This window comes from Sphaeramia orbicularis, chromosome 7, assembly GCF_902148855.1.
Source record: "Sphaeramia orbicularis chromosome 7, fSphaOr1.1, whole genome shotgun sequence".
Taxonomy (NCBI): Eukaryota; Metazoa; Chordata; class Actinopteri; order Kurtiformes; family Apogonidae; genus Sphaeramia; species Sphaeramia orbicularis.
In genome coordinates, this window is record NC_043963.1 from 19,763,446 (window position 1) to 19,789,666 (window position 26,221).

General features: G+C 36.0%; 1 protein-coding gene across 1 annotated transcript in view; it reads right to left on the reverse strand.

Annotated features, from left to right (window-relative positions):
- LOC115422848 (probable G-protein coupled receptor 153) overlaps positions 1-21,222 on the reverse strand; it is a 98,165-nt gene extending 76,943 nt beyond the window's left edge. Inside the window, exon 1 of the mRNA XM_030139435.1 lies at positions 20,731-21,222. The gene's annotated coding sequence lies outside the window, so the exon portion shown is untranslated. The remainder of the gene's footprint in view (positions 1-20,730) is intronic.
- Positions 21,223-26,221: the final 4,999 nt, after the last annotated feature.

Consider the following 26,221-nt stretch of genomic DNA (forward strand, 5'->3'; position numbering starts at 1 on the left):
AGAGGAAACTGAAGAAAAAGATCAATTTATCTGCAAAATATATCATTAACTGAACATGAAATAAGTGTGTCCATCCACTGTCATTGATCTAACTCCATGGGTTTTACAGGTGAATCAATGTTGTAGAAGATGACTGTGTTTCCACGGTAACTACAGAGCTTCTGAACATCCAAATGGGTCATATCTGATGACCATGAAAAGATGACTAACTGTATTTTGCATCAGTTATTTACATGTATTGATAGGATTAGTGGATCAACATGTATTAAACAGTTGATATCAGTAGATGGTTTTGGTCGATGGTGGATGTTCGGGTCTTTATGGGTTAAACAGGACACACAACCTGAAATACGTTATACATTACTTTATTCCTCTTATTTATTGATTTGTTTTTGGCCACTTTATTTATTGATCTGTCTTATCTTATTTTAGTGTTTGTGCAATGACAAATTTCGCTCCTAAATTTGCTACAATTTAAACTAGATTACCTTAATTTATGGCAGCAATATATGATCTCAAGATGTCAAATCTCTAATTTTAATAACACTTGCCTCTAATTTTGAGCTGAAAGGAAAAAAGACAAATAAAGAGACTTCAACATAATATTATTTTTGCAGATTTTATAGAACTTTTGTTTGAATGAATGAATTTTGCATAAATAATTTGTGTTTCAGGTCTATTGGATGTATGGATGGATGTGTGTATGTGTGTATGTATTTATATGTATGTATGTACTGTATGTATATATGGATGGATGGATGGATGGATGGATGGATGGATGGATGGATGGATGGATGAATTTATATGTATGTACTGTATGTACTGTATGTATGTATGTATGTATGTATGTATGTATGTATGTATGTATGTATGTATGTATGTGTGGATGGATGGATGGAAGGATGGATGGATGGATGAATGGATGGATGCTTGTTATTCAAATTTCCCTGTTTACTGATAATATTAAAATGCATACATTTTCTAGCATACATTTAAAATATTATCTAATAAAAAACACTTAAAGTGGTTTTCATTTTGTATATTTTTTACTGCAACTCCTTCTGCAAAGTGTCACTGAACCCAGATTATCACCAAACATACACTAAACCTTTATTCTGCAGCCTTCTGTGATTATACGGTATAATTAGATGGGGTTGCACAGGTCAATTAATGGAGCTAATGGTTAAAAAACCTGGTACTTGAAATGCCTGTTGTATTTGATCGGGATCTGTGCGTATCACATCAGGACTAATTGCAAAGACAAAGCTACTCCTATACACAACCCACCTCGACCATAATGCTCTAAAATCTGCGTAGTATTCTCTGTGCTCCAGGCATAAAGCTAAAAAGCTCCTTGCACATTTTGTTCCACCAATTTGAGCAGCTTTTAGTGTAAAATCAGCAGTTTAATACACAAAGTAACAACTAAGGAGATTTTATTCAGACCCAGAGTGACATTAAAAGACCCTCAGTGAAAACTTCAACTGCAATTTGCTCATTACTAAGCCTCATTAGTAAACCTTCAAAGACCGAGCGCAGCAAATGTTCTGTTGTTTAATACGTTGTTGTTATTTTGTTGTTTTCCTACATTAAAAAGGACTCATTTGCATTTCCGCTTACTGTCTTCACAAAAGGACAATGCTAACAGCAAGCTCACACAAACAGCTTTCACCATTTTAATTTTTTTTTTTTTTTTTGAAGGAAAATAATTGTTTATAAAAGAAAATCCATCCTGAAAATGTTAAATTGTGCACTAATAACGTAATAATCCAGTGAAAGCAGTCATAGTAGAGGAGATACTGTAGCCCTGGTGTTATACAGGAATAGTGGCAGCGGTGGTTTTATTTAAACGCTTGACTGACGGGTCTCCTAACCGTAGTGGAACTAACAGCTCGATCACCCACAATCCCCTGGGCCTTCAAGCCAAATCTGTCCTCTACACAGGGGAAATCAGCGCTGACAATTACACACACATTGAAAAGACTTTCTCTCTCTAACATCTACATATTTAATGTTTTAAAAAATGACCCAGATTCATTAAGAAATGCATCATGGCGGCTTTAAATACATTTGAATGAGGTAAACATCACATTCACACGGGCTTTCAGCAACGATCGAGATTTATTTAAGTAAGTGAAAAGGGAGAGAAAATCGGTGGAACATTCTGCCGTGACACGAGAAATAATTAATTTTTGAGATTTCTGTGAATCAAATAATAAGAGAACCCGAAGAGATAAAGACTGGATTGTAAGGTGATGCTCACAGGTATAAAAAATAAATCAATTCTGCTTAAAATAGAAATGATATGAATGTAGTTGCAATGCACTACTTCTTCAAGAACATAGAGGGAACATTGCTGGAAAAATATAATTCAATTTTTTGTAACATTTAAAATAACAGCTAAATATGTGTCTAGTTTGGAGAGAATGTGGAGATATCAATTTACAGCATGTACATGTGTTTTGGTTATGTCCTAAACTTGCATCATTTTGGGATAATGCATATTCAACAATTGTTAAGATACTGGGTTATGCAATTCCTAAAACATGTTTGGGAATGTATTTCGGATGTATTATTGGTAAAAATGTAAGAAAAAATGATAGATATTTGTTTAAAATACTATTAGCAGCCTGTAAAAAGGCTAGTATGAAAACATGGTGCAGATTAGAACCATCTACAACTAACCACTGGCTACAAATAATGAATGGAATATTTGAGATGGAGATTCGGACCCACAGATTGAAGACTCAAGAAAAGCAGTGTCATGATAAATGGAAGAAATGGAAGAATTTCAACGTCACATTACTAAAACCAATTGTTAGTCACAAAGGTTTTTTTATGGTCAATGTATCCCAAATGTCCCTTATGTTTGTTTTGTATTGTACAGAAATCAAACAATAAAATTAAAGTGTAAAAAAAAAAAAAGAAAATAATAATGTACGGTAGTTGCAATGCTTCTAATTTTTAATAACATGTTCATATTTATAGCACAAACTAACCTTTTCAAAATCTCCAATAGTTATCTGCATGATAAAAAGAAATCGCAGGTTGGTTTCTCTTGTCTTTAGTTTTTATTTCTAACTAAATTATATATTTCATTTAATAATACTCCTGCACACATTGAAGTTAAAAAGGACTTTATCACTATAATTGCTAATAATAATAAAAAAATAATAATAATGTACGGTAGTTGCAATGCTTCCAATTTTTAATAATACGTTCATATTTACAGCACAAACTAACCTTTTCAAAATCTCTAAAACCAACCATGAGAGTGCAGCAGAATAAAAATATGACTGAGTATAAATACATATAAAAGATCAGGAAAAACATCCTATTAACGCCTGCTTCTTCAGAGTTACTGTATCAACACAGCCTTCACAACATGATTAAATCTGCAGCTCTGTGCAGAAGCCTTCAGATAATATTACACGATTCCTGACAGCTTGTATTACAAAGCTTTCAACTCTGTTTGGGTATATGATATACTGTGTGTGTTTCAGACTACTTAGCACTGCATTTTCTTTTCCAGGTACAACATAAGTCATCTACTACAAAAAACCATAATGTACCTGTCAATGGAAATGTACAAGGCTGACACTGTTTGCAGAAATGCACTTACAGAAAGTGTATCAGTGCCGTGAAAAGCCTGGAGCAAATCTGCACAAATCTGTACCTTTTCTCTCCTCGATGACTTATCACATTTTGCATCAGGCACATTTTGGGCTCTTTTCTTTTCTTTTCTTTTTTTTTTTTTTTCCTCAAAATATAATCAGCTGAGTTACTGCCAGGAGCAGAGAAGTGTGCCTCGACAGAATTTGGCAGCCGGTCATGTGGTAAAGCAAAGACCAGAATGGATGACAGTGTGCATGAATGAGATCAGACCAGTAATTACAGGAAAACATGTTCCAAGGAACAGGAGGATTTTCAAGGTTTTATCAAACTGGGCTCAGCTAAACACTGGTCAGTGTTCTGGGTGTGGTTCAGATTTGAGTTGCTATTGCCTTGTGGTGCTAACCAGTGTTGTGCAAATTACTTCCAAACTGTAATCAATTACAGATTACTTGTTACTGTTATTTAAAAGTAATTCTTTACCTTACAGAATTACTTCCTCAGAATTGTAATGCATTACATGACTCCTCTATTACTTCTGAGCTACATAAAAACTGTCCTCATAAATGGTGCATGCCCCACCCCCCCACCCTCAATACAAGAGATAAGAGAGACTTGGGACGCATAAATTAGGGCTGTGAAGTACATGTGGACGGATAGCTCAGTAAGTAACACTACAGTCAACCATGTTCGAATCCTAGCAAGAACGCTTGTATTTTTTCCAACATTTTACACGTTGTTACGACCTAGTCTAGGGGTACTAAAAGATAACATAACGTAACATAACGTAACATAACATAACATAACATAACGGAATATAGCATAATATAACATAACATAACATGTTTGTTTATGCATTTGGCAGACGCTTTTTTCCAAAGCGACTTACAGGGGAAAACCAATTAAATCACTCATAACATAATACATAACATAATGTAACGTAACATAACATAATATAACATAACATAATGTAGCATAACGTAACATAACATAACGTAACATAACATAATATAACGTAACATAACATAATATAACATAACATAATGTAGCATAACGTAACATAACATAACGTAACATAACATAATATAACGTAACATAACATAACATAATGTAACATAGCATAACATAACATAGCATAACATAACAACATAACATAACAACATAACATAACATAACATAACATAAAAGTGACTCCCACTTGAATCCCACTTCCAAAGAAGACCGTGACAAGACTTTTAAATCCAAAAATAAGCAGCAATTTATTTCCTTCAGGGTGAACGGTGCCAAAATAATAAACAAAACCAGTCCAAGAACTCTAAACTTCCCTAACAAAAAAAGCACAAAAAAAAAACTAAAATACACAGGTCTAGGCTTCTCACCCTTACCTGGTGCCTCTATAAGTATGTACAGGTTATTTACAATATTTACAGATACAGAACAACAGAAGCGCTCTCTTTCACAAATGAAGTCAGACATCAAACTAATAAACTACTGCAGCGCAACACACAATACCTACATGAACACATGAACACATACGACCTCAGGGTTGTAACAATGTTCAAACAGGGGGCGTGGCACTGAGGATGCTGGTAGATAAATCCACAATTGATAAAGAATTCTAACTGGTCATGGAAATGTTAGCTTAACTTGTCATTGCTGATCACAGGGATCATGCTAACTAGCTTCTTGAAAGCAGGGTCACGGTTTGCTGTTTTTGTTTTGTTTTTTTTTCATTTGAGCAATTAAATTATGGGCAAAAAGTGTGTTATAATGCAAGCGCTATTGAACATATACCAAGAAAAATATTAGACTACGAATGAAAATTGATTAGTAATGCCTTACTCTACTGCATTACAGCAAAAAGTAATCAATTACTGTAATGCATTACTTTTGTAACACGTTACTCCCAACACTGGTGCTGACCCATATCCCTTTTTGGTGAAATGACAGCGGCTGCAGTGTTGGCATGTGTGGGTGGGTGGTGGTGGGGGGCTCCATCATAGGCTCCCTGCTGACAGGTGTGATGTATGAGCTCTTATTGGCCGGCACAGCCCGTCGTCCTTGGAGCTGTCTGAGAGGAAAATACTGTGCCCTGGGAGGCTGCACCGTTTCACCCAGAGCGCCGCCCTGATGCTTAACTTTTCATCCCTGATGCTTACCCATGACAGGTGCTTTACTTTCAAAGCTGATTCAGCAGATATGCTTTTTGCAGCAGCACTCACTTCACATCTACACAGTTGTAAACAGTCACGCCAAGGAGCTGTGCAGCAGAGGAACAGCCCTGAGCAGCTGTGGAGGTTAAACACTTTGTACACGTGCATTTATTCTATTCACCAGCCCCACTCAGAGTAGTATGAAGTAGGGCTGCAACGAATGACTGTTTTCATTGATGATTCACTGTTTGGTCCATAAATAATCTGAAAATGGGCAGAAAATATTTTCAATGGTCCGAGTTAATGTCCTCAAATGTTCACAACCCAAAGAAAACCGATATATATTCAAATTTAAGAAGCAGTATCAGGGAATTCTTTCCTCTTTTTTCCTCTAAAATGTACAAAATCCAATAATCCATTAAAAATTAAGAGATGTTGATTAATTTAAAGGTCTATAGTTACCTGCACAATAAAAAGAAATCATCATATATCTTCATATTGCCATAAATATCCCAATATAATGGCTTCTCGTGTCTTTAGTTCTTATTTTTACTTAAATCATATATTTATATTTAATTATAATCATGCATACATTACAGTTAAAACCAATTTTATCACTATAATTGTTAATAAACTCTATTTCTTCTAGTGTTTGTCATGTCCTGACCATAACTTTGTTTAAAACCATAAACAACCATGTGGTTTATTTCGTTCAGGACTAAATCAACCACAAGTATAAATAAGGATTTCACCTTATCGCTTAAATAATCACTTAAGACTGATGTTAAAGTTTTATTCATGGCTGATTTTTAGCTGCACCACTCAGCCCTTGAATGAGGTTCTTTTCCATAGTCAGTGTGTTAAACCTCCAGGTTGCAGAAGCTGACTGGAGTAAAGATGCAGAAGCAAAGCATTGAAGCACCATTAGGGTGTATTTTAGCTGCCTACGCTAGAATCAGGATATTTTATGCTTTACCTTGGAGTCAGTCAGCTGTTTCTGACAGAGAACTTAAGCTGTTACATCAACCTCTTCATTTCCACCAGATTCCTTTGACAAAAACAATCAGTTAGCTTCTGTGCTAAATCTGGTGCATGCATCTTGTTCTTTGTAACTAATGCCAATACACACTGTCCTGTAACTAAATAAATAAATACTAAAAAACAACCATTTCACCTGCAGATTAACCCTCCAGTATCCTGTCCAGCAAGGCCCGTACTAAGCACCAAGTGTGCCTTTTTCGCACACTTGTGGAATAATATGAAAAATGTTTTCATACAGTTTGTTTTTAATTCTTTTACACTTTTTTCTATTTCATCAACTTGATCCGTAAATAAAAATACCAAATACTCAATAATTGTCACATTTTTTTAACCCTTTAAATGCCGCGTTAGTAATGTAAACAAACCATTTTTTTTGGATGCCAAAAACAAAAAAAAATTTTTTTTTTTCAATATACTACATGAAAAGTGGATCACGTATTATTTGATTTTTGCAGCCTGGCATATGTCAATGATTAACTCCAACACTGGTTATTTTGCATTATTATTTTTGACACAAGGTCAAATGTTCAAAAATACTAGCATCTGTCACCAAGTGTGCGTAAAATGCACACCTATAAATTAAACTATTAAATATTATATGTTGATTTATTTTTCTGCTCTAATTTGATTTCATTTTTGTAAATCAAGGTCAGTCCTAATCATACATATCAAATGGAAGAAATAGTGCGTTTTAGGCACATTTGGGAGACAGATGCTAGTCTTGTAATTTTCTTTTGTTTACAATGTACAAATTTTAGTTGGTGGCCAGAATTTAAAAGCTCATGCAAAAATGAAGAATTTTTGAATTCTAACCTTATTTAAATTGTGAAAAATAATATGAAGTTTTTTTAAAATGAAGTGCAAAGTGTGCCTAAAAGGCACACCCGGATACCGGAGGGTTAAAGTAGATGTTGGTTTCCCATTGCCTAAATGGATAAGTTAGTTTGTGGTCTTGAGTGACTTGGGGTTTTTTGGGGGTGCCAGTCCACATCCAAACTCACATAAACTAAATACAGTAACTCCAAATGCACTGCCAGACATTAGTTCGCAGATAATGAGTTATTCAGCAGCATCTATATAACATGGTAACACAAAAACCACCCGTTAAAATGAACTGAAACCCAACAATTTAATACAGATAAATGCTGAAGAGTCACTGTAAAGGACTAGCCTAGCAACATTAATGCTACACAACCCATCCTCCGTAGTTATCACACACATACACAGACCTGTTAGAACTAATTTTAAGAGAATAGTTTGGACAGCACTGTGATGCATTCATGACAGGACCAGTATGATCAGTCTGAAAAGCAGATCACATGACAAATTAAGGTCAATAAGCAGTACCATCTAGAACAGGGGTGTCAAACATACAGCCCACCAGAGGTTCCAATCTGGCCTGTGGGATGAACTTTCACACAGAAGATATTAAGACAAGGGTGTTTTTGTTCCAAACTCTAAAATTTGACCATTATTCTGTTTGTTACTAAATGTTTTGTGCCTTTGTAGATCCACTTTTTAATATAATGTTTTTATGCTTCTATGTTTTTATGTTTTTATGAGACAGGTAGAAAACAAATGTTGTCTTTTAAGTCTACATCTTTTTAATCTAAGTTATTCACAGCTACTTATACTCTGGATTTATTTATTTATTGTGTGCTGATGTCGTTTGGCTGTGTTTGTGGAGCGGTGACCGTATTTTGTATTTTGAATTTCCCCTAGGGGATTAATAAAGTAAATCAATCAATCAATCAATCAATCAATCAGTCTATCTATCTATCTATCTATCTATCTATCTATCTATCTATCTATCTATCTATCTATCTATCTATCTATCTATCTATCTATCTATCTATCTATCTATCTATCTATCTATCTATCTATCTATCTGTGATCTGTAAGTTGTAATGCACATGTGAAAATGAGAAGATGAGGCATAAAAAAAGTTAAAATTGCATTTATTTTTCTTTGGAAATTACAGGTTGTTCATGGTTATTCACTTGTCTTATGAAAGGATAGCTTGTAAATGCAAATTTTCAGAGGTTAATTTTATTTTTTTGCAATAAAACACAGAGAGAATTTGTAGTTGTCATTAGTTCTAAGTTATTATGTTATTTTACTGGTTTGACCCACTTGAGATCAGATCATATTGTGCTGTATGTGGCCTAAGGTGGCACCGATCTGATATTAAGATCTGATATCGGCCCAAGATTTTAGCTGAATCGGAGCTCGGTAAAAGCAACCAATCCATAAGACCAATCTATCATCTTTAAATTTTTGCGATACGGGCTACGAGCATGCCGAACGTAATTCTAAAAGTAACGTGATGGACCTGTATGTGGAAGACGTGGTGGTTTTATAGCACGGTAGTTAAAACTGTGAGAAAGTGAAAGTGAAAGTGAGAATCATTGACTACCTGCTGCCACCCTGAAAACACATTTCCGACCAGATTGAGGTCTGTGAGTAGGGTGGGGGGTATGTGCCGAGTGATTTATACTGTTCTGATGAACAACAGTAGTCGCTAACACACCTGCACGCACACATGACAATGTCACTCTGCTCTAAATTAACAATGATATCGGACTGGTATCGGGTATCGACCAATACACAAGACCCCAGTATCGGTATCGGCATCAGAACTGAAAAAGTCATATCGGTGCATCTCTAATGTGGCCCCTGAACTAAAGTGATCTAGAATATCCAAACATCCAAGGTTGTGTGTCTTGGGATGATTTAGCTGGAAAAAATACAGATTCATCACAGGTGAAGCGTTTTACTATTCATCCGTTGTAAGACTAATTATTGTGACTAATTCTGTAATTTGTTAAGTCTAAGCAAACTCTCCTGCTGTAGTGAGCCATAAGATATTTTGGCTAGGAGCATGATTAAACGGAAGCCTTTTACTGCTTCTATGCTCATTTAAAATGTGAACTTTCCTCCTGATGAAAGTGAATGTAAAAGATGCATGAATTAATTTATCAGCAGTCGGGGAGTCAGAAAATATTATAGAAGAAAAGGACACAGACGTTTACAGATAATGAGTTTATGGATGAGTCCAGCATCTGGCTCCAAAAAAAGAAAAATCAGTATAATATGATGCTCTTTTCTTCTGTATCATACTTAATTATCCCCAGTTTACTTTGTCGCCCAGACGGTGAAGGTGCAGAGCTCTCCTTCACCTCATGAGGGATTAGGTTGGAACCTCAGAGGCCAAAACACTATCAATCTTACTCATCAGCAGTGAATGCTCATTTTCTAGTTATCAATGAGAGTCCTGGAGAGGTTCCTTCTTGCGTGACAAATGATCAGTGGGGTCGACAAAAACCCACCGTCCAGCAGGAGGACTGCTCAACAGACGTGTCACGGAAAACCTGACAAGGCAGTTGATTAACTATGTTAAAGACGCGGGGGGAGGGGGATATTTATGACCTCTGTTGGACTCCTGGTTAAATATGTAAGACATGAGATTTATAGATTTACTGGAAGAGGAGAAATGCATTGGGATTTTTGTTGATTACCTATATATGGTGGTGGGGGGGGGGGGGTTATGTATGTGATAGAACAGGTCCCTAGAAACATAAACATAGAAACTAAATGATGTCCCTAAATGTGCTTTTCTGTTTTTTGGCTCATACTAGCTGTATACATGTAAGCAAATATAAGCCAATGTACAATAATTACCGATTTGAATGACATCATAGGGACTATTTGACTTATTCGAATATCACAGAGGGGCAAAAATAACAATAAACTACTTTATATTAAAAACTAATCAGTTTAAACCTATTTGCCAGAAAAAAATGTTTTTGAAAACCAGAAACATGTATAATTTCAACATGTTTGATCTAAAAAATTAACACCTTTTCAGACTAACATATGTATCAACCTCATAGTGTTGTAACTTCTTAAGCATGGATACAACATCACATGTGAGACATCCCATCACAACACATTCTGTTTGTTTTCCACCAAAAGAACCACCTACTACATTTGTATCACTTCATTGTCATGATAGAATTTTAAACTTACAGCACTTGCTCAGTTTAGAGAACATAGCAGGCTGTGGTTAGTACAGAAAAAGTCTACAAAATATGATACGTTCACTAAGTATTTAGTAATAGTTAAATCAGACCATGAGCTTTTCCAAACCCTGAAGTGCTTTTATAGACTAAACCTAAAAGTGTATCGGATGTGAACCTCATTCTCTCGTGGCTGAGCCTTGGATTTAGTTTCAACACCAGCCACCTCCTGTCTGTTCAGGAAATGGAACAAAAGTATCAGATCCATCAATGACACACTACATTGTGATTACATATATCTGTGGTCTGCACAAATGTACAACTGCAGTATTTTATTCTGGCCTCTGAGTTGTTTACGTACTGTATCACATGCCATGGTATTAAAACCTCAAATGACCCGAAGATTAAATAAACTCTTCCTTCCAATATTCCTCTTCCTGGTGCCTCTCTCCTCTCAGTGTGTTCACACTGGACAGCGTTGGAAGTTTAAAAAGCAGCCAGCAGTGGTAAATTAACAAGCCCATCCTCCAGTAAACATATGCCCATCCCACCAGAGTGAATATCCTTCAGAACATAACCAGCAGCTGTTTTTTCAACAGAAAAACCAGAGGCTACTGTGTCACAAATAACTGACACAGTCATCCCTGGATCAGACCGGCCATCTTAACCACTGTGAACCACTGTGACAGGACTGTGCACACAGCTCCACTGCACTGGAACCAGTCTGAGGCTCTTACTGTGAATGTTGCATAGCAACTGCATTAGTCCTAAAGCAACCATCAGTAGAAACACACATCAACTTAAACACGAGCTGCACAGTGAATCTGTTCATCTAAACATTCAACTGTAACATAAAGTCCTTCACCACTTTTACTTCTCACTCCAACTTTTTAACCTAACTTTAAGTAATACAATGATTTAAAGATTCGTGACTGGATGTGATTTAACCGTTTTGAATAAAACCTTATTAGTTTCTTAGTGTCATGTCTTAAAGGAGTGATATTTTGCTTTTTTAAATGGAATTATGCATTTTAAAACATTTCCAGTGGTCTACATAAACTGTAAATGCTATGCTTGGGTCTGAATTCTTCATTAATTCAACTCCACAGGTCCATCTTCAAATGTATTTCTGAGTAATGACACCAGAAAGGTAGTTTTGAGCGCTGGCCCTTTAAATGTAACTGAGCCACTTCAGGCCCCGCCCCCTCCAGGTTGTTGACTGTGCTTTCTGTCCCATTCAGCCACTTGTGTTCATTAATACAACCAACAACTGAACATTTTAGGCTCAAAGTTTGGACATATTTTCAGTATGGACTACAACCGCTGCTGCTGACAAACCATTATGTCGTACTCGGAGAAATGTTCATCACAAGTCTTGACCTTATATGTGCAAATGTCATGGCGTAACTAGTTATAGACAAAACAAATTAAGAAGGAATTGAAATGGGTTGTAGAAATCCACTCTATTTTTGCTGGAATGAATATAAAGATAGCTTTGGAGGGTTCAAATTCAAAGTTTATGAACTATTAGGGTCCAAACACACAAATAAATGAACCAAAGACAAATAAAAGTGGGTTTAGCAAAATATGACCCCTTTAATATACATGGACAGAATTTGCTGCTGCGTTCAAACCACATTAAACAGTGTTGAATTCTCACTCCTCCACGTTTGTAAGTCATTAAATCCATTGTCTCTAACATATCCAAATATCAAATTAATCAACGTCTATTAACTCACAGCGTTTTTCAACTGTGTCTCACCAATTACACTGATATTACTCTAACTACTTCCTCTGGGATTATATTTATGCACTACATGTTGGGCCTGATATAGTGTTTGCAGAATCATCAAAGCAGAATTATTTGCAATAATAATGATTAGTCAAAATGATTGTGATGATTGCCTCCCTAACTTGTATAAAAGCAGTTTTGTAATACTAATACAAATAGGATATTTTAACATTATGTCCACATCATTTTTCACTGTGATTGTTCTTTCTTTTTTTTCTTTTAATAAATCATATCATTATTGAATCTCTTTCTTCTCCTGGCACTGAAGTGGTTTATTTTGGTTTCATACCTTGGTCCAGTAGCAACGTATTGGGCTTTGCTTATCTGAGTCATGTCATATCTGTTATATTAACATAGACAGACAGATATATCATTAATTTTATGTCTCAGAATTCCATGCCAATAAATGTCTCTTCATCTTCATCTGGCGCATATGCAAAATGTAACTATTATTAGACTACAGTGGTAGGAATAGACAATAGCAATATCATCAATCACAATTAATTTCAGTATTCTGAGAGCCCTTCTGTCAGCTCTACAGGGAATTGGTTTTATACAGAAAAAGACTTTGAAGATTTGATTAAAAAGAAGGAAAAAAAATCACAATGTGTTTACGCTCAAGTCAAACCACGATGTTTTTCTAATGGTGAGGAAAGTTATTTTATTGCCTAAACCTTAACTGTTAAATCGCACTGAGATTATAAACACATACAAAGGTCTGATCTTTGAAACAAATAGCAGAAGGATAAAACACACGAATCTGTAAATGTTATTCTGATCAAATCCACCTAAATCCTACAATTCATCATGTGGAGCTTAACCCTTAAAGACTCATTTTGTGGTGACATCTAAATGCATTTTCCTCTACATTCAACCTTTCTTTAGTGATATATCTCCATTTATTTGAATATGATCCTCTGCATTTGGCATTTTTCAGTGAAAATCAACATATTTTACCATATTCATTTTACTGATAATGTGTATGTTCATAAAAGCTCAGAATAAATTCAAAGGTTACTATATCAGAACTGAGAAGACTGAAGAAAAAGTGATAATTCTGCAAAATTGAATGTAAAAACAAGTGTCATGGATTTTACTTGTGAATCAGTGTTGTTTATGTTCACTACGGAGCCTCTGAACGTCCAAATAGGTCATATCTGAGGACCATGAAAATCTGAGAAACTGTATTTTACCTGAATTATTTACATGTATTGATAGGATTAGTGGATCAACACGTATTAAACATTTTGTATCAGTAGATGCTTTTGACTGCCGGTAGCTATTTAGGTGTTTTAACCCTTAGGGGTCCACGGTCACGGCCCCGTGACTCAATCACATGACATTTTCAACGTGTTGTAGCGTCAGAAGTCGGTCACGTAGACCACTGGGGACAATGCATTCGAAAGTGCAAACTTGAAACACTCTCCCACTTTTTATGTGATGTTAGAGCAAATACAACCCGAGATATGACGGTTTGAAACTGGAGCAAACAAACGTGAGTAAAAGTATGAAAATGAGGTGGGGGAGTGTTAGATTTCTGACCATATCTTCATAATTTTTTGTCCTTTTTCAAAACGGAAAAAACTGGACAAATCTGCAGATTCTAATCCACAGACTGCATTAGCATTCCAGGTAAGGGTGAGGATGACCCCCACCTGAACTGGATGCGGAAACTGGGAGGACCAGGGGTGGGGTGGTGGGGGGAGGGGGGGAGAAAACCGGAGAAAATGCCTATATAAAGATATGCTTTGTTAAGTCAAATATTTGAGTATAGTTTTATTTTATTACAATTTTGATTTTATATACCTAATATTTGGAACCAATATTCACTTTTAAAGTCTTTGAAAAGGTTTGTTAAGCATCTTTGTGTTATTTATGCAATAAATTATATAGATTTTTTACATCAGATTTTATATTTTTTGTGTGTTTTTTGTCCTTTTGTGTTGATATAGTAGGTTAAAGTGCAAAAATAATAGGCAGATGAGATAGATGAAGTTGTACTGAAAAAAATATACCAAACATGGTTATAATAAACATTTCTTTATATAGTATATAAAGGCAAAATCAAAAGTACTCAAAAAGGGCCAAAATAGGCTCAGACCCCTATGGGTTAAAGACTACAGAACAACCATAGACTTGTTATGATTGTAATTTGGCGTCATATGAGGTTCATAGTTTTGTAAAGTCACTCTAAAATTTGAGCTGCCAGTAAAAGCAAAAAGGCCCATTTGTCTGTTCCACACTGACTGACGTGAAGAATCATAACAACTATCAGTTCATTTACTTCATCATGATCCTTCCAGAATGTCTCCTTGGATGCAAACATCCCTAGACACATACTATGCACACGCAAACAGTACTAACTACACATACAAATGCTCCGTCTTTTTAATCACAGCTTTTCACTGAAGAACAGTGGGACGGTGAAGTGAGTTGGCAGAAAGCCCCTAAACCTGCAGAGCTTCATCCAAGCTTCTGTTGGCTTCCGCTGCCCTGAAGACAGTGGAACTTTATCAGCTCCAATAACCATTAGAAAATCATAAACTCCAGCCTTTGACCTCTGACCTTTACTGCCAACGGAGCTGAGCCAAGATGATTTCTCAGCTGGATCGATATCTCACTGCTGCAGGGTTTTGGTGTGTGTTTTCTTTTTAATCTCATCCAAATTGCAATGGCTCCTGTGCAGCCGCTATGATCAATGTAGCAACAGGAAAACTCAGCGGTAGCACCAAGTAAGAAAATCTAAAAGGACTTAAATAAATATTCCACCTCTGGATTCGCCAATATATCAGCCAAATATCATATGACATGTGACCAATATCTGTATCAGCATATAAGACGAAGATTTCAATGACATTTATGGTTTGTTTTATATGAAAAATTTGTATGATTGAATTGTGCTCAGACTGAAAGACTGCAAAATAGTGAAGCTATAACTATTTATGTATTTATAGTTGTGAAAAAAATTATTAGACCATCAAAAGTCATCAAAAACAATGGTTATGCAATCAAGTACTAACTCCTGTGTGTATCACGTGACTAAAACAGACAGAAAAGAAAACATGGAATGCCTAAAAGCACTGTTTTTGTCAGTACAATGCCGTAGATATTGATGTAAGAACTGAAGTGATTTTGGTTATTATAAAAAAACCCATTAAAAATATCTAGAAATCAGCTCTGAAATTCAACTCTCATGGGCTATTGTTGTTGTTATCATTATATTTGTCCAAATAAATGTAACTTTAGTTGTACCAAGCATTAAAATGAACATGAAATTGAAGAAAACATGGGTGGTCTAATAATTTTCTCCGCAACTGTGTATATAATGAAGATTTTTCTATCACAGAAAAAAAACAAAAAAACAAAAACAGATAGCCAGCCATAAACCAAATGACATTTGTATACATTCTTATACATATATATGGAAATTAGAGCATCAAACCACCCTATATTTTTGCAATATAAGGTGATTAATTAATGACAAACTATTTATAATGTACTGGGCATTGGGTCTTACAAGCTTCATTTAAATAGGGCTGGGATTAGAGTGCTCAACGTTGCTCAAGTGCATATTATACCAGCGGATCATGAATAAACAGCATTAGACTAAGCCACTGCTTAAATAATCATCAGTTTATATCAATACTTTTAAGTCCAAAGGTACTTTAAATGTCCGGTGTGTATGATTTACCAGAAACTCTTTGAGTGTAATATACATAATTATCTTTTGTTAGGGTATAATCACCTGAAAATAGGTTAAAATGAGCTGTTTATATCTACAGAGGGAGCCGTTTTTCTTCCACAGTCCCCATAATGTAGCACTGTATTGTGTCTACAGCATTGGACAAAACATATTCTAGCTTTAGAGGGGGTTCTAGGTTCCTCTACAGGCTCTGTAAAGGAGGAGGGGGGGTGATGTGAGCGGTGTTCAGTTGGGTGCAATTCAGCCGGCAACTAACTATGATTAATGTGTCGATCGATCTGTTGTTTGGTCAGTGAAATGTAGGAAAATGCTGATTAATGCTGATGAATTTCCTAAAGCCTAAGCCCACAAATGCTCAATAGAAGAGGAAAGACTGAAATTAGTGCAGTAAAGACCTTTTTTTTCATACTGATTATCAAACTAGTTGGTGATTAAGTAAATGAAAATGAATTGATTTATCAAATAATCATTGCAGATGTAGTTGCAATCACCATTTTCACCACTAGATGGCTCTGAATCCTACACAGTGCACCTCTATGAAAGAAGATACATAAAACTCCAGCTCCAACTGTCTTTTGCAGCAAAGTTGGATTATTTTCTTCTCACCAAAATGGAAATAAACTAGAGGACCATATGGTAGAGCCACAGCCTTGGAGACCTGTAGTTCAATTCCAAGATTTTTCTTTCCGCTGACACTGGTTCCTCCTTGTCCCACATTCAGCTTTTCTACTGGCCTTTTGAAAACAACTGCTGCAGTTTTAACATGATCCTGCTGACAGACCAGCCAACCAACAGGTGCAGGTGAACACAAACCTACTGAGTGGAGGTAATGAATTCCATCAAAACAAGCTCCGTGGGTTCGTTAAACCTTAATCACAGTTGATTAAAGACACTTGTAATGTTTCTGGTCTGTTAGAAAGCTCTACAAGTTTAACCCAGATCAGTTTGTCTGACATAAAGTGTCTCTTATGTCGTTACTGCAGCTACCAGCTTGACTCGAACATAATTTTCTTGCAGGAAGTGTGTAATCTTTAGCAAAGACTGGTGGGATTTCCAAATTTCCCTTGCTGCACTTCATTTTCCAGTTTAGCAAACAGCTGGATTAGCAGCTGCAGGGCGTCCCAGTGTAACAGGAAGCACCATCAAAAAAAAAAAAAAAAAAAAGAAAGAAAGAACCAAATCAGCCCAGTTACCAGATGAAAATTATCAAATTGGATTTTCATGCACACCACAGATAAGTATAAGCTCAGTGTTTGTAGGATTGTAGATATTTTTGGTTTCTAAACAGCGAGACAATACATATCTGTGGTTTGCAGAAATGTGCTATAGCAGTATTTTATTCTTATCATTCAACCAAAGAACAAAAGGTCATTTTTGTTAAAGATTGTGTAATTTTCACAAAAGACTGATGGGATTTCCAAATTTCCCTTGCTGCACTTAATTTTCCAGTTTAGCAAACAGCTGGATTAGCAGCTGCAGGGTGTCCCAGTGTAACAGGATGCACCATCACAAAAACAGAAAGAACCAAATTAGATCAGTTACCAGATGAAAATTAGCAAATTGGATTTTCATGCACACCATAGATATGTATAATTTCAGTCTTTTAAAAAAATAAAACAAATATGTGACGGATTGTAGATATTTTTGGTTTTTAAACAGCAAAATAATACATATCTATGGTTTGCAGAAATGTGCAATAGCAATATTTTATTCTGATCATTCAACCAGCGTATCATTTACTGGTAAAGATAGTGTAATTTTCACAAAAGACTGATGGGATTTCCAAATTTCCCTCGCTGCACTTCATTTTCCAGTTTAGGAAACAGCTGGATTAGCAGCTGCAGGGCGTCCCAGTGTAACAGGATGCACCATCAAAAAAAAGAAAGAACCAAATCAGCCCAGTTACCAGATGAAAATGATCAAATTGGATTTTCATGCACACCACAGATAAGTATAAGCTCAGTGTTTGTAGGATTGTAGATATTTTTGGTTTCTAAAAAGTGAGATAATACATAACTGTGGTTGGCAGAAATGCGCTACAGCAATATTTTATTCTGATCATTCAACCAGCACAAAGAACAAAAGGTCATTTACTGTTAAAGATTGTGTAATTTTCACAAAAGACTGATAGGATTTCCAAATTTCCCTTGCTGCACTGCATTTTCCAGTTCAGCAAACAGCTGGATTAGCAGCTGCAGGGTGTCCCAGTGTAACAGGATGCACCATCAAAAAAACAGAAAGAACCAAATCAGACCAGTTAGCAGATAAAAAAATTAGCAAATTGTATTTTCATGCACACCACAGATATGTACAATCTCAGTCTTTTTAAAAAAAAAAAAAAGAAAAAAAAAAAAAAAAGTAAAACGAATATGTGACGGATTGTAGATATTTTTGGTTTTTAAACAGTGAGATAATGCATATCTGTGGTTTACAGAAATGTGCAATAGCAATATTTTATTCATTGGTTCATTCACATGTATATTTCAAACCTCGTCCCACAGTTAAACACTTAACAGACGACAACAACAGTTTAGTAAACAGCTGGATTAGTAACTGTAGAGCCTCCTGGTGATTTTTAATCAAAAATGAAAGAAAAATTTCCAACTAGTCACCAAATAAAAATGTTGCCATAGTGTGTCAATGCAAGTCACACATACATATGAGCACAGTGTCTGAAAAAAACAAAAAAACAACATTGTCAGCATTTGTCTGTGAAGGCTGATACATATTTTTGGTTTAAAAACAGTTTGGTTTGCAGAAATTCACAAAAACAACCATTTATTCTGATCAGTCCTTAGCTAAAGGTAATTTACACATGCAAAAAAAAAAAAGGACTAAAGACTGATGGCATTTCCATATCGCCCCCTTCCTGCACTTAATTTTCCAGTTTAGCAAACACCTGGATTAGCAGCTGCACCGGTGCCTATGAGTGTCACAGGACGCTTAATCAAAACATTAACACTAGGGCGTTAAAGGTATTAAAAGGTCACAAGCTCGAATCCGGCGTGTTGCTTGATATTTCTGAGGCACAATGAAAGCACTTTCTCCAGCTGAGCGACCAGTTTTGTTACAGAGTAAGTAGCTGAATTTTCCATCACAAATGTAACCCTAGAGGCTCTTCCTGTTTATGTTAAGATACCTCCAGCTATGACTGTAGCTGGATCACTGGGCACCATATGGCAGAGGGTTTCGAGTCAGTCTCTGAAGCAGGAAAGCATTGGAGAGCATAAATAACACCGTATTAGAAAATGACTTAAATGCAAAACTAGTGTAGGGGATTGTGCCATGATTATTGTTTCCAAACATTCTCCTCCTTGTTGATAGCACAACATTATGGGTAAATTGCAAATGTGTGTGTGTGTGTGTGTGTGTGTGTGTGTGTGTGTGTGTGTGTGTGTGTGGGTAAGTGAAAAAATAGACTAGTGTGAACACAGGCTAACGCGGTCACAAAATGACAGAGCCAAATGTGTGACAAACAAAATGTCACATATGCCCCGTGAAACATTGAGATCTGATGTGAGTGAGGCTTTGTGGTTGGTGTAGCACCAACTGTCACATGCAGGCTGCAGCTTTTTTTTTTTCCCCCTTCAGCTGTGAACGTAATTATTGGCTTGCATGGCCACCTTCTGACCTGTGACTGCATATAATCCACCAGATCCAATATTTATAATATCTCATCTCTAGTGTAAAAAGTATTAAAATATGTGTGGAGGGGAACACATGTGACACAATGCAACCACGTTATTGTCTGAGATGTACAAAATGTCCTTTGTGTAGCTTTTTCAGTATCTGAAATATAAGTTATTGAAATAAAATACATGCTACTTTACAGGGAAATGAAACTTACATGTCCAAACTGCCTTATAATACAGGTGAAAATATCAGCTTTAAAAAAAAAAAAAAAAAAGTTTAAGCAGAAATGGCAGCATGTGCATTGTTTCAGTCATTGCTGCTAAATATTAACTCATTGTCTAATTTTGGTCATTTCTAGTAATCCAGCAACACAAATATCTACAATGTAAAAGATGCTATTCAGTTCAATCTGAGTGTGTGTGTGTGTGTGTGTGTGTGTGTGTGTGTGGGGGGGGGGGGGGGGGGGGGGCATGCCATATCAGTAGTTTAACCTTTTAGAAAGGACATTTCTCTATCCCCATTCATCCTGCATGTAATTTGATTATTCCTCAAAATAGGTCAGATTTTAAACGGTTGGTATAGATCCACAGGAATGTTAGAATATTCAGTTAAATATTTACTTTTCCCTCTCATCAGTGGGGTTACTCATGCAGGACACCACCTGTTTGGACGAAGCTGTGAGTTTCTCAGTTTAAAAAAAAAAAAAAAAAAAAAAATCAATTTAGAATCATCTTCTAATCATTCATCTTATAATAATGATTATTAGAGTCATCTTACCTTTCACAAGACGTTTATTGTCATCGTTATGGTTGATGGAAATACTCTAGTTTAGTCACATCAGTTCACATCCGTCCAAGCCGCTTCTCCGGCATTAACATCCCCGAAAAAAAAAGAAAAAAAAAAGAAAAAACTAAACACCCTTTTGAGCATCAAGTTAAAGAAATGAGCGCCGAGATGAAGGATGAGAGCAGAAACACCACATCACACACACAGCTGTACTCCTCCAGTGTTCCCTTCTTCTCCTTTTTTTTTTTTTTTTTTTTTTTTTATCTCATTTGGTGTAAAAAAAAAAAAAAAAAAAATGACAGATCACGTTCGAGTTGAGGTCAAATGATCAGTTACTCAACCCCCGGAAAGAGCTGACGAATTTTAAGGCGAAAAAGACGGATTTCTTCTTGTATTTTCCGACACTGGTGTTGATGATGCGAGCGATGGACGAGGCATGACTGCGGCGCGCTCCCGACCGCACAGGCGCGTCCCCGGCTCAGACGCTCCGTAGCCGTGGGAGTGAACCGCAATAAGAAATAATTCATGGAAAACGAGGTCGGCATTTCGACAGAGAGAGAGAGAGAGAGAGAGAGAGAGAGAGAGAGAGAGAGAGAGAGAGTGGGCCTGCATGTTGCATATTCTGCACGAGCATAAACAGGATTTTTTTTTTTTTTTTTTTGCAACTCCAAATAAACCTAATATTATTTAATGAACTGAACAAGACTCTGGATATGCATGGAATATTCTCTAAAAGCCATTTATGTTGATAATGTGCAGATGTGTGTGTATAGGTGGGCTGTTGCACGTATCAATCACATTAACGTGGGTTGTTTTCTCATGTTATTCATGCTTCTTTAAATAGGCCCTTTTTCATTGACATTATACGACTTGTTATGTAAGACTCTTTCCCTGGATGATTCTGTAAGAGCGGCTTTCTTCCCTCAGGGCTTAGATTGTACCCAGTGAGAAAACTAATAGGCCCTACATGTGAGCAGAGACGCACAAGGGTCCCCAAAGCTTTGGGGGGGTTTTTGTTGTTGTTTTTTGCCACTATTATGAGGATTATTTCCCTTTTCAATAATTCCTTGGATGGTCTGATGAGCAGCCTAGACCCTCCACACTTCCCATTCATTAAAACTGAGAGCTTTACACACAACCACACCTGGGAGCTGCCCATGATGCACACAGACAGACTGCTCAGTACACACAAAAAAAAAAAGCTGGGAAGGAAATTTCCCCTGGGCTTCTCAGCTGATCCAGTCAATAGTTACCCAAAGCTACACTTGCAACTCTCAAGGTGTGCACTATTCTTATTATGCAAATCACTAAACCTGGCTGCAACAAAACACATTTTTTTATTCGCCTAAATTATTGGAGTGCACACATAAGCCTTTTTGACAGTTTTACAAGGGGGTTGATCCTCATGAAAGGTGCACAGCAGAGAAAGACTGACACTAAATGCCTATTGATTCCTTCGAGCATCACTTTTATTTATACCACAGGACTGTAGGTAACTGCGACTGGAGGACAATGAAACATGTCCCCCTCTAGGGCAGGACTGACAAACATACGAGCCAAAACCGGTCCCGCCAAAAGGGTCCGATTCAGCCCACGGGTTGAAGTTTTGACGTGCGAATATTACACTGAAGATACTAACAGTCAACTGGTGCAATCTTATCTCAATTCATGGGTCACATTCAGCCCAATTAGATCTTAAGCCATAAAGACCAAGTGTTACTTTTGTAGCAGTTCCCAAATACATTTTTCTTCAGGGATTTATTACCATTTCTTGGAATATTATGCTTTGTATTTTGCATTTCTAAGTGAAAAATCACCTATTTTCCTATATTTAATGTACTGATCTTCCACTTTAAATCACTGTGCCCTGAACTGTGTAAATAGTGTACACTGATGATACATTTAGTTTCTACAGATTTTTAAATTAGCAGTGTTTTGTTTACAGTATTGTACAGGAAGTTTTTTAGAGTACGGTTTTTTAGAAAGTTTTTTAGAGTATATACTAACCTTAATGTTAATGATAATCGAGTTACTAACTTGTCTGTTTTGTTTTGTTTGTTTTGTCTTTTTGTGCTGTATGCAAAGCTGCTCAATACTGAATTTGGAATAATGAAGTTTTCTATCTATCTATCTATCTATCTATCTATCTATCTATCTATCTATCTATCTATCTATCTATCTATCTATCTATCTATCTATCTATCTATCTATCTATCTATCTATCTATCTATGTGATTATGTAGATGTCCATAAAAGATCAGATTAAATTTGAGGGTTATCATATCAGAAAGAGAGAAAAAAAAAAAAATTCAGCAAAATATATCATTAATTGAACATAAACCAAACATCTACAACCTCTGTCATTAAATAAACTCCTTGGGGTTTTACTGGTGAATCAATGTTATAGAATATGACAATGTTTCCACGGTAACTACGGAGCCTCTGAACGCCCAAATGGGTCATATCTGATGACCATGAAAAGATGATAAACTGCATTTTACAACAACTAGCAGCATTGTACCTGTGGCTAAAACACCTTTCTGTGGTGCAACAGCAGCATTGTGTGCAAACGCCCTCCCGTGCTGCAACATCGATCAGACACCGGACGCCAGACGGACACAGAACTTGCATTATAGTAGGATTATATTTACATGTATTGATAGGATTAGTAGATTAACAGGTATTAAACAGTTTAGATCAATATGATTTTGGTTGCCAGTGCTTGTTTGGGTCTTTATGGGAGTGGATTGGACAAAATAACAACATAATAACCTATAAATAATGATGACTTCAAATTTTTGTCTTTGTTTTAGTGTGAAAAAAGTAAAATTACATGATGACACTAAAATATCTTCAGAAAATTTTTAACAATATTCTGCCTGATACTAAATGTTTTATGCCTTTGTAGATCTACTGTGATCTGTAAGTTGTAATGCAAATGTGTAGATGAGAGGGTGAGATTTAATGTTGTTAAAATTGCACTAAAGCAAGAAACATTTTAGTGATATTTCAAATTATTTTACTGGTCCAGCCAGTTTGAGATCAATTTGGGCTGTATGTGGCCCCTGAACCAAAATGAGTTTGACACCCCGGATCTAAGGTCTCCACAGATCAAAGTTACTGAAGCAAAGTTTCTATAAAAATGACACTTCTTCATAAAACTTTGCTCATAAAACCTCTTCTGACAAAAACAGACAAACCATGTCTGACTGTTGTGGCTGTGTCAGGGCCCACTTGTTGGACTTGTGAGGCTTTTAAAAGGGTCTGGTATGAAACTATTAGAGGAGCTCCAGTATTTTTGGTTTTCATGAAATCTCAAAGGTAGAACAGAATCAGAGGAGGAGTTCCTTTTGATGCAACACAAGCTGAAGATGAAAACAAGATGAAAGAACAGAAGGTGGTATTGTGCGCAAGCAAAAGGTATGTGAGGGGGAAAAAAAGGCTGAGTGGGGGAAAGGAAACAATTATAATCCTGTTTTTTAAGGAAATGATGCTGTTTCATTCAGAAATCTGAGAGCAACATATTTCTGATAATAACTTGACAGAGGAAGGTTCAGTAAAAAATGCCTACAGTTTAACCCATAAAGACCCAAATATCCACGCCGACCAAAATCATTCACTGATATAAATGTTTAATACCTGTTGATCCACTAATCCTATCAGTACATGTAAGTAATTGCTGTAAAACACACGTTGTCATCTTTTCACGGTCATCAGATATGACCCATTTGGATGTTCAGAGGCTCTGTAGTTACTATGGAAACACTGTCATCTTCTACAACATTGATTCACCAGTGAAACCCATAGAGTATGAAAAGTGGACAGTGGACGGAGATCCATGTTTTAACATTCAGTTATTGATAGATTTGCTGAAAAGTAACTTTCTCTTCAGTTTTCTGTGTTTCTGATTTAATAAGCTTTGAATTTATGCTGAGCTTTTATGAAAATCTACATGATCAGTACATTCAGTATCGGGAAATAGATTATTTTCATTTAGAAAAGCAAAATACAAAGCATAATATTAAAATAAATTGTAATAAATCCCTGAAGAAAAATGTATTTGGGAAAGTAAATTGAATATCAGAAAATACATGATTTTCACTGATTAAAAAGGCAAAATACAGAACATTTTGTGTTTGTTCCTCTGTCTGTTAGCAAGATAACTCAAAAAGATATGGATGGATTTGGATGAAATTTTCAGGAAATGTTGATTCTGGCACAAGGAAGAAATGATTACATTTTGGTGGTGATGGGGTGGGGTGGGGGCTGATCTGCCTTGGCGGAGGCCTGCGCTCTCCGAGTGCTTTTCTAGTTATAATATTATCCTTTATATTTTGTGTTTTTTCATTGTAAATCATGCATTTTCCTGTATTTAAATTGCTGATCATGTTAATGTTCATAGAAACTTGTGTCCATCCACTGTCATTGATCAAACTCCATGGGTTTTACTGGTGAATCAATGCTGAAGAAGATGATGGTGTTTCCATGGTAACTACAGAGCCTCTGAACGTCCAAAATGGGTCATATCTGATGACCATGAAAAAATGACAAACTGTATTTTACACCAATTATTTACATGGATTGATAGGATTAATGGATCAACAGGCATTCAATATTTTAGATGAGTAGATGGTTTTGGTCACCAGTTGCTGTAAGTACGATTTTTAACAGGAGTATGCTGCAATTCATTTTGGTATTTATGTATATATGTATCAATTGTATTTATGCAATTCAATTTTATTTAATTACTGAAAACTTCAGTTCTTCTGATTTAAAGTCTCAGTGCAGTATTCGTAGTGGAAACTAGCCTCACCTCTCAATGGACTCAAATGATAGACAAGCTTGTTTGTGTTTTACTTAACCCATAAAGACCCAGTGGTACTTTTGTGGCTGTTCCCAAATGAATCAACCTTTCTTAAGTGATTTATCGCCAATTATTATAATAATATCCTCTGTATTTTGCATTTTTCACTGTAAATCATGTGTTTTCCTATACTTAATTTACTATATTTAATTTAGATGTTCATGAAAACTCAAGAGTAAATTCAAAGATTATTATATCAAAACAGAGAAAAGTGAAGAAAAGTGACTTTTTCAGCAAAATCTATCAATAACTGAGTTCAGAAACAAGCATTCCTGTCCACTGTCGTTGATCCAAGTCTACGGGTTTTACTGGTGAATCAGTGCTGTAGAATATGACAATGTTTCCACGGTAACTATGGAGCCTCTGAACGTCCAAATGGGTCATATCTGATGACCATGAAAAGATGATAAACTGTATTTTACACCAATTTTTTTTTACATGTGTAACTTGAGGGTTTGTTGGTGGTTAATGGTTCATTCTTTATAAAACAAGACAACAGGATGGAGACGGATTTCTTCTTAAACAGTGCTTTACTTTTCACATACTGAACTACTGCCACAACACTTCCTGAAACATCGTCTCACATGACTGAACTAACCAATCAGGAACTAGTAGTAC